This window comes from Symsagittifera roscoffensis, unplaced genomic scaffold, assembly GCF_963678635.1.
Source record: "Symsagittifera roscoffensis unplaced genomic scaffold, txSymRosc1.1 SCAFFOLD_50, whole genome shotgun sequence".
NCBI lineage: Eukaryota > Metazoa > Xenacoelomorpha > Acoela > Convolutidae > Symsagittifera > Symsagittifera roscoffensis.
This window is the reverse complement of record NW_026970824.1, coordinates 100,489-108,862: the sequence shown is the minus strand read 5'-3', so window position 1 is coordinate 108,862 and position 8,374 is coordinate 100,489.

The window sequence follows — 8,374 nt, the reverse complement described above, 5'->3', positions numbered from 1 at the left end:
TCTGACGTGATTTTTGATCTTTTCATCGGTTTTGAAACTTTCCCACCAGTCACACTCCCACATTTCTTCCACTTTGTATCCTTTCTCTTTAATGTATTCTCGTCGCATATCATCCATTTCTCTCTTCTTGTTTCCTCGCTCAATATCCTGTTCTGTTAAGGAGGGACGAGTTTCTTGAGAAGAACAAAAGTGATAGTAGCAACCCATTGCCTCGAATACTGTTTTACAGTGATCACAATAACCGTCCACATTAAAACAGTCAATTTTCTTCTGTTTTCCAGATGTAAAAAAGCTCTCAATTTTACAGTCATAGAAAGACATGACCATATTCTCAAAGTTGCGAGTTCGATTATGTCTAGCCTTGAATTTCTGCATATCAGTGTCAAACTCCCATCTCGTATACAGTCCTGTTGGCATATCTTGACACATTGAATAGGGGTAAAGCTGGCTCGCATCAATTCCAACGATTGACTTACAAATAGTTGATGAATCTCTGATAAAGGTTTCGTCTACAACTGCTTTTCGAGTAAACACAATCGAAGGTCCACCGGTCATGTCTTCTCGTATTTTTTCACACAAATCTTTATCACTTTCGCAAAATGGATAAAACTTGTAATTTGTAGATTTGTGTAGACATATGTTTGCTAGATTTGGAAGTGTACATCCAAGTTTCAACATATCTATCCCTTTGTTATGATAAAATTGGATCATTTTTTGCATTACTTCCAGGGTTGGAACTACATCTTTGTTGTTGTACCACTGCAAAAAGTCTTTGAAAACAGTCATTCCGTTTTTCTGCCAAGTTTGTTGTAAGTAATTGTAATTATCTAGTCCAGATGGGGGTACAGTCTTGATTTGAAGCTTTTTCAGTGCTTGATGTTCATCAAGTCCACTCTTCCTCAGTTTTTCATAATCAGTAAAGTCTTTGTCTAGAGGATTCTTGTTTCTAAGTTTACTGAAAAATGCTTCATATGGCGGCAGTCCTGGAAAATCAAGTTCGTCAGGGTTGTCAAACCACTCATAAGGAAAGAATCCTTTTGTTTCACTAGCTTTATAAGCTTTGAGAAATGAGTCCAGAGTTGTTGCTCCACCCAGAAATTTCATAATGTCAAGAAAGTGTACATCTCCAAACTTGAAAGATATAAAATCATTTGCTTTTTTGATGACGGATGTTTCTTGTTCTTTATCGCGAATCAAATAGGAGATTAGGTAGGACTTGATCAAATTTAAATCATATCTACCGCTGTTAAATCCAAAAACAGGTTAAGTATTTATATATCTCTCCAGATGTTGTTTCAAATCGATGAGTTGATTTTTCTGAATTCGCAAAAATTGTGTTGACATATCTGCTTCTTCCGAATCTTCAATGCATTCGCCTTCGTACTCGAATTTGTTACGTGAATAATTTTTACCACGTTCGTTTAGCTGATCAAAGATCTTCTTCATTCTTTCATTGACAGCTACTTCAATATCTTGAAATTTTTTTCTCATTTCTAGCTTACTTTGTTCAGCCAACAGCTCGAGGTTGGATACAAAATCAATTATCAAGTTCTGTGAATCCTTGTTGTACAAGAAGATGGGTTCATCAATCAGATTCGATGATATAGATACTGAAATAAGAACATGTTTTTCTATCCAGGTAGTAGTTTGTGTTTCTTTTAGTTCTTCTGTAGGAACACATATCGACTCAAAATCGAAAACTGCTAAGTTTTTGAAGAGTTTTTTATCATCGGAAACTGGAAGATTGAATACTTCTAGCTTTTCAAACAAGGTTTCGCGAAGCTCATATACGTTCTTTGGGTAAATATGTTTCACACGATCCTTACATCTCAGAAGATGTTTGTTGAGAAACTCGGATCTTTTGAAGAAACTATCACAACTAGGGCACCGGAAAAACTTAAAGAAGCTATCTATATCATTTGTATGAATAATATGATTGTTGAATCGCAGTAATTTGACTGTTTTATCAAATCTACCAATAATTCTTCGTGCTAGTTCTCCCACATATTCTCCCTCTTGAATATCAAAATCGTAAATAAAGATGTTGCGTTCAATTATTTCCTCGACAACAGGTAAGTCTTCAACGGAAACTCCACGAAAATTCTTAGGATCATAACCAGATATTGTTATGAATTCTGTAAAATATCTGGAGGTGTGAGTGTCGAGATCATTGTGTCCGTTCATGTACATGGCCAATGCGCGGAAAAGACACAAATGATCTTTGTAAGGTTCCTTGTCTTTGTTAGATAAAAGACAATTCACTTGCGTATGTCGTATCAAAGGTTCGGGTAAGACAGAGTCCGGACATCCCATGGGGATGTTTTTCAGCAAAGCAGCAAAAATTGTAACGTTAGTAATCAACTTGAATCGCCACTTTGTGTTCTGGCGTTCTTGGGTACATTGCTCCACAATATCAAATTTTTCTACTTTTCCTTGGATTGTTATCAAATCCGCTTTCGTACAAAGTAAGTGGGATTTTTCAAACAGAGTATTGTTTTCATGGGCGTAGAAATATCGATATTCACCATTCTCAATATTTCGAAGAACAAAACCCAGAGCAATGTTGATTTTGGCTGCAGAATCGAGCTTGTTGAAGACTTCTTCAAGTTTCTCGTTAATTATTTTAGTATCTAACTGGGACATTTGGAAGTTAAATACCTTTTTTCTCCCATTTTCCATCTCCGTATCCACTAGAAAATGTTGACATGCACCAAGTTCCTCCTTCAATTTTTCACCATCTTCCCCCTCATCCTCCACAATTTTGTTCAAGTCGGCTACCGTATCACTTGGCTTCCGTTGTTTCACTCCATGTTCCTTTCTCCGATGTTGCTGGAGAGATTAGTAACTCGGAAACTCTTGCTCACAAGAAGAACACACCGTTGATTGCTTGGAACTTGGTGGAGCATGTTTCTTAGCAACATGATAGTTCATCTCGTCCTTGTTCTTTGTATAAAAATGACATTTGGAACACTTATATTCCTCCTGCTTTTTTTGATGTCTGGCAGCGTTTATTCGAGTAAACATGTTTCCGCAGTCCTCACATTTGACTTTCTCATTTCGGTTAAGTGCAGGCATTATCTAAAAAAAATTGGGACTTTTGAAATGTTCCAAATTTAAAAACGTAAAGTACCAATTGAATGAAAATACTTACTTTTCGTGAAGTAACGAAATGTAAAATTTGAAGTAAAATTCAGTTGACTGTTTCTGATTGGCAAACAAAATGAATGATTTAAACCAATAAAATAAGTGTATTTATACTATCAATGACGCCTACGCAATAATCCTTTTACGGTAATGACGTCATTCTTTGAATGGAAGCGATGTCACCGCCTACGCAAATTTCCTTTTATGGTAATGACGTCATTCTTTGAATAGAAGTGATGTCACCGCCTACGCAATTTTGCTTTTATGGTAATGACGTCATCTCCACGTTATTCCTTGGAAAATTCTAGAATTTTCGGAAAGTTCTAGAATTTTCGGAAAATTCTAGAATTTTCCAGAAAAATTCTCAACCAATCAGAACTAAGCTGTTTCTAGTCATAACTTTGGATCAAAAATATTCATTTTTGAAGAATGTCAATCAAAAAGCATTTGAACTTCCTCGAATTACTCTACAAGAAAAAAGAAAATATTCCGTGTGATTTCCTTATTGATGAAATAGATGTGGTTTCTTACTTTTTTCACAATTTTTTGGACGTTTATGTTGTCCAAAATAGAGTTCTCCGGCTAAGTAAAGGTCTCTTCAGAGAAACTTACTCAATCAAAGAGTTTACTTTTGATTCACATATTGCGTATCAAAGCTATAAACTTACAGCTGAGTTACACTTGACTAGAAAAGAAATGTTATTTATTTTAGAAAATTTGAAATTGATAAAAAAATCGTACGATAATATTTCAAAGACTCTTTTTATTCCATATCCAACTCCCAAATTTGTTAAAACTCCCCAGCAAAGTTCTTTATTCCTCCATTTTTTTAAGGACATTCAAAGTTCAAAATCTTGCATGATCAGGTTTGGTATCAGTTTTCCAGAGATTTGCTTTGAAAAATTCATCAACTTTGAGTTATCATCTCAAATCTACATCAAAATTAAAGAACTTGAATATCGGCTGAAAAATCAGCAATTTCTCATCGATTATATACAAAAAATTCAGTTAACTTGATGAGAAGACTAGCAAAGATGCTACTTTTATTAATTTTTCTTCTTTTGTTACTTATATCGGGAATATTTCTTATTTTTACAGCAAACAACTTTTGGTCATTTATTTTTGCGATTGCTTTTGTGTATATTTTTACTTATTTGGAAGACTTAAATCCTTAAAAGGTTCCTCTGATTGGATATGACAACTTGAACAAAAATGAACATTTTTGTGATTGGAAACGACAATGTGTAAAATGGAGCTTTGTTTCCAATTGGACACGAGTTTTCTATAAGAATTCCATAAAAGGAAACTAAAATCTGATTGGACACGACTACAATCCAAATAAGGAAAATCCATTCTGATTGGTTAAACCCACACATTCCAGTTGAAGGTACCCCTCTCTCTTAACTAAAAATCATTTTATTTTCAACTTAACTACCGTCAACTACCTCCTCTCTCAGCTCTAAATACAAAAATTTCAACTTAACCACAGTAAAATTTTACCCTCTCAACTTTCAATCTTGTTTTTAATCACTTATTCATCTTATTGCTCAAAATGATCTTCTCAGTACAAAACAACAACCTTATGTTCTCGGTGGAATTTTCGGCTGATTTAGTACAAATCCAAGTGCGAGAAACAGTTTGTGGAGTTTTTCTGGCACGAATTGACATCCCAATCCAAGTCTGGCAAATGGTGGAAGTGATGCGAAGGGATTTCAACGATCATCATATAACGCAAGTATCTCCTACAGAGAATCAACTTGGAGAAATGCAAATGATGGAGGAAGTGGCCGAGCATGTGGGAATGAACTACCCCGAAATTCCTGACTCTAGATATGTATCCCAACCATTCGACGATTTCCTCTTTCCTTGGGAAGAGGGATCTGTAGACAACCCAATTACCATCGAAGAGGATGAGGGGTTCTCTGAGCCAAGAACTCCAGTCAGCGAATCACCAAGACAACCACCAGTGATGGAGGCAAGACCAGCTTTGTGCTCCATTGAGAACTTGCAAAACTTTGAGAACTCAGCTGCTCGACAACTCATTGATTTGTAAACAAATTGGCTACTGTCTTGTGCTTTGTAATTTAATTTCTTTCTATCTAGTAAATTTTTTTTCAAGAGATAGGAACAAAGAGATCATAGAAAAGTTTATTAAGAAATTTCAATGGTAAAAATTTGTTTAAAATGAAACTAATTATGCATCTGGTTAATACTTTTATGGAATTTTGTTAGAAAGATGGTAAAAAAATTAAGCCAATTTTTGCAAGCATGTTAAAAACTTTACATTATTTTTTGCACCATGCAAAACTTTTCATAATTTTTTGTGCACACTTGTTTAAAAAAATCAAAGAAAATCTCTCAAATTAAGAAAAATTTCATTAAATATTTTCGCATTTTAAAGAAAACTGAAAGAGGATTTTCTTACACATTTAATAACTAAAGAAAATGAGTATCTTTGTTTTAAATTTGATCATAAAAAAATCTCTTTTTTGCATGTAAATTTATCAAAAATATTGGAAAAACAATGTATTAAGATAGGGAATAGTACTCAAAGTCAGCAATTATGAAAAATTTTTAGCATTAATTTAACAAGTTTTTTACAAAAAATTTTTGCAATTTTTTGCAAATGAATAAGAAAAAATAAGTTAGATTTTTGCATTTGTTTTCAAAAAAATCACGAAAAAACTTGCATCTAACACAAAATTTTGTTGAAAATTTTTGCACACTTGTTGAAAAAATCAAAACAATTTTTGCATCTTGTAAAAAAGTTTAATTAAATTTTTGCAAACGTGTTGAAAAAATCAAACCAAAATTTGCATCTTGCGAAAAAACTCTTGATTTAAATATAAACAATTTTGACAAGATTTTTATTAACAAATATTCATTTATTAATAGAAAAATTGATACGATCACTATTTACAGTACCAAAACCATCAATAAAACAATCAACAATTTTCAACTAGTCAGTCTCATACTTTGAGTTTTGAACTTTTCGAATCCTTTCCAAAAAAGCTGATCCAAGAGTCTGAGTGGACGCAATCTTCTGAGCAGAACTGAGATAATGTCTTTTGAATTTTTTTCGCAGCAGTCGTTTCTTTGCAACGCTGGGTAATTTTTCCGGTATTCTACATTTCAAGTTGTGTTTGACTGCACGATTCAATTGATTGAAAACTTCACCTCTTGATGAAATAATATTGAATTAAAATCTGTGTTTGTATAAAGTATATATACAGTCAACAATTTGATAAGTGAAATGATATTTATCTAATCTTTGCAAAATCTGATCGAGTGATGATCCGATTAATACTAAGTGAAATTTGCAATTTTCCACTGGGCAGAATGATGAATGGTTAGATACACAGTAGTCTTGGGTGACAATAAATTTTTCATAAAAGTTTTCTGAGACAGAGATAAAAAGAGATTTTGCATTGTAGTCCGAATAAAAAGTGGGATATGCTTGACACATAGCAGATGCCATCACCGATTACTTGTTGAAAATGATTTTTATCTATATTGAATTGCTTATATAGTAGTTACATCACCTACGCAATGTCAATATTTGGATCATCACCTACTCAGTATTCCATATAAGGTAAAAAATACCTTATATGGATTGTACAGTGAGTCGTCTAGATTTCCTAATTTCTATAAATTTACAAATATAATTATTTTGAAATATCTACTACTGATCAGTTGGTTCTGAATCTTAAATCAAAAATGTATTCACGAAAAGATGTCCTTCCCAACTATATTGAATTTGCTAAGAACCAAAAAAAGATTGGGAGATTTTCTTGGTCCCAAAAACCCTACAACGGAAAAATTTACGTTGAACCTTGCTTCCAATTGCTAAAGAAAAATGAATCTGGACAATTCGAAAAAAACCAGCAAGTCTATCTTGGTGAAAAAGAAGGGGAAAGGATATCAGCAATACGGAATACTGTTATTCACGATGCTGACAACCTTGGACTCGTTCCTGTATTGGAACCCTATTCTGACAAAGACTCAACCATGGAGCAGAAACTTGCGAACTGTCATGCGGTGTATGACGTAGCAACATACAAGAAGAGAAGGGTGTGTGTCACAATCAAGAATTACAGTGTGAACAAGCCACCCTACATTCAGATTCGACTCTTCACTGCAAAGGAGAGCGAAGTCTTGAAGCAAGTTGCCTATGTCAACTATACTTTGAACGAATTCAAAGAACTTGCCCAAGTCTTGGGAGATTTTATGTTTGTTAAGAACTGTAAGGTTCAATAATTTTGTTGTTGAGTGATGTTATTATAGTAATGTAATTCAAATATTCATCTTATTGAATCATCTTTTAAAACTTCTTTGAGCTGAGCAGTATGAGTTGGAACATTGGTTTTTCCAGAAATCTTGTTTTAAAGCTTCAAAATAAATTGGGACTTTTTCATATCGTCTTAAAAGAAAAGTCCCAAAAATTGTCACTAACAGTTTTGGAATCTCAAAATTTACCAAAATTGCAAGATTTGGATACAGAATCACAAATTTCCCAATTTGAGTGGACTTTGCATAATGGAAGACGAAAAATTTTTCTAAGTTATCGTTCAGATATTAAAAAAATAGATATTATAGAGTATCGTAGAAAAGGAAACACTTGGAAGAACAATCAGAATTTTCAGTTGGAAAAAAAACTTCATTATCATTTGGTTGATTTTGTCCCCTCAGTTTTGTCTTATGTAGAAACACTCAAAAAAACTTGTATCATTATTGACGAATGCACTGTGGAAAATGAACGTTCAGAAATTGAATGAAGTTCTCAGAAATTTTGATTTGATAAAGCATGACTTTTCATCAAATACAAAAAGAAAAAATTACTTTCTTTGTACCTGTATTGTTTTGGACCCAAACATAAATTTGAAAGAAATGGACCAAAAATTTCCTTTTGGGGATTTAATTGGATACGGAAATTCTTGTATGGATTACTTTTTTGCAAACTCAAAAATTTTCAGACTTCATGCAATTTTACATGATGCAGCTGGATCTGTGAATTCTACAACTTATAAGGGACCTGGTTGTTGTTATGTTTTACCTAGATTTCCAAGTTCTTGTTTTCTTGGTCACGTGACTGGATTAATCTTCTGTTTATATGTTAAAATTTTTGCTTCATCAGTATATGCATTGTTCGATTGTTAGTTATTCTAACAAAAATTTTCAGCGAAAACAGTAAGCATCATTAGTCGTTTTGGATATTGAGTGTATTGAAAAC